The following is a 2348-nucleotide window of genomic DNA, read 5'->3' on the forward strand; positions in this document are numbered from 1 at the left end:
TCTTTATCACCTATATGCTCCCCTAGACCCCTAAAATACACTGTAACTTTCGGCGAGCTACTTCTAGCTCACCGAATGACCTTGGACATTGCTGACCAGGTTTGAATATGTGAAATTTTGTGCTAGTACAAAGTGACTGGGTGACTCGCCGAATGGTTTGGAGAGTTTTCCTGCAACTCATTTTCTACATTTTTTTCTAGGAATTTTTCTAAGTGTTTGTTCGTTGTTTTGTAGAAAAGGCTAGAACTAATATGACTGGTGGAGCCATGCCACCCCTAAAGGGGGCACAAGGAGTAACTATAAATGAGGAAGCAACTGCTTTCAAGACTAAGGCTACAAAGTTACCTCCAAAGGGAGGCAAAGGTAAGTGCAAGGTGCATATGGCTGAGACACCGGAGTACAACTCCGACGGTGAGGGGGAATCATATGATTCTCAGGCTTCTTTCTCTCAGCCTAAAGATGATTAGTTATTGCAAGCCGAAAGAGTAGAACTTCGCTCCAAGGCAACACATAATTCGTCTAGGATCTCAGTAGCTTAGACTCCTCCTCTTGCTTCTCCTCCACCAGCGGAGCAGACAGTTGTCCCAGCGCCACCAGTACATGGTGTTCCTCCCCGGTCACTCAACCAGTTAAATGTCTAGGGATTGAGGACCATCTTAGAAAAGAAGAGATTGTCCACGTATGGTGTAGTGGATAGGTATCCAGCAGTGTGGGACACCCTAAGGTTCAATAGATTCTAGGTCTTCACCAAGCCCTCTGGCCCATACATTCCTACCTGGGTCCTAGAGTTCTACTTAACTTATAGTGTTTTAGTACCTCATGTGAAGAAGAAGTCTAGTGCATTCAAGCTGGTGGACTTTGTGATAGTCCTAGAGAAGAAAGTTAGATGAAGTAGTGATGATATAAATTATGTGTTTGAACGTACCACCGACTTCTTTCATGACTAACAAAGCATAATCAAGACTCAGACTCTGGATTGATTGAAAGGTTGGCTGGCCCCCCTACTTTCTAACACCACCCCAACGCTGATTTAGGTTGGAGCACCTATAGATAAGAAGGATCTTAATGTGGCGACTAGATATTTTTTTGGAATTATTAGCAGCTTAATCATGCCATCCCAGAAGGAGTCTTTCTTCCGCCACCCAAAAGTGGCCTACCTTGGCAGTATCATTACTAGGAAGCGGCTTAATTTGGGCTTGATCATTGAGCAGGAGATGGCCATGAGAGCCAAGAAGTTCCAGACGTCCCTCCCATTCCCAATATGGATCACAGATTTATGTCGACGAGTCAGAGTTTCATGAGATGAGAAGAGAGATGTTGAGATTACTTCTACCTTTTCTACCGGCAACCGGCGTATAGAGGCCAAGTACACAAAGGATGATGCTAATAGGAGGAGAGAAGCCTCGATGGACACATCCCCTGAGGTCGACATTGTTATGATACCTACAGAGGCATGCATGCCTACTCCGGCCACTAGGCCTTCAGGTACTTATATCTCCACTCCATTCGATGCGCCTGGTACTTTTATTACTCCCTCACCCCTAAAACTGTTTCTACTTCTGCTTCCAGGACTTTGATCACCCAGGCGATGCTGTATAAGATGAGGTATTTGGCCCAATCCACCGTTATGTGTTTCTCCCTATTATAGGCCATTGTTCCTAGGATTATTGAGTGAGCAATTGTTGTTGCATTGACACCTCTTAGGGCTTCAATTGATGCCCTTGCAGCGAGAGTAGAGGTATGTGAGAGAGGACAGGGTGCTACTAAGAAGGTGACGGCCTTGAAGGCCGACATTATTGGGTTGAAGAAAGATGTAGACCAGCTGAAGTCCACTGATTTCACCGCACTATTTGGGACGGTGGAGATCCCAGATCACCCGAGTGTAGATATTCCAGCCTGTTCAAATGTGCCTCAGTCTACCACCCGGGATGAGGTCAGAGTTGATGTTACTGCTGGTGAGTCTGAGGCTGAGACTGATGAGGAGCAGCTTGGTGTTCATGAGGATGTTGTCTTTGATGATTTAGTATTACTCGAGGGTGGCATGGCAGATTCAGCTATTCATGCCTCTTTGAGGGATGTTTCCATGGTGGGCTCCTATGGAGTAAAAATTGTTGAGACCCCAAGCACTAATGCTGAGACAGATGGAACGATAGACATGCAGACTTCACCCCAGGATTAGCCTGGCAGGATGACCTTTCCCCTCCCTATCTGTTATTTTATATAGTTTTTTTTGTTGCATTTGAGGATAACTACGTATTTTGTTAGATGGGGTGAGTTATCTCCATACCTACCTCTTATGACTATTTTGTGAATATTGGTTCTGTTTTGATGATGTTTTTGTGAATATT

The sequence above is a fragment of the Solanum verrucosum genome, unplaced genomic scaffold (genome assembly GCF_900185275.1).
Source record: "Solanum verrucosum unplaced genomic scaffold, falcon-dt-bn FXZP01000215.1, whole genome shotgun sequence".
Classification (NCBI taxonomy): Eukaryota; Viridiplantae; Streptophyta; class Magnoliopsida; order Solanales; family Solanaceae; genus Solanum; species Solanum verrucosum.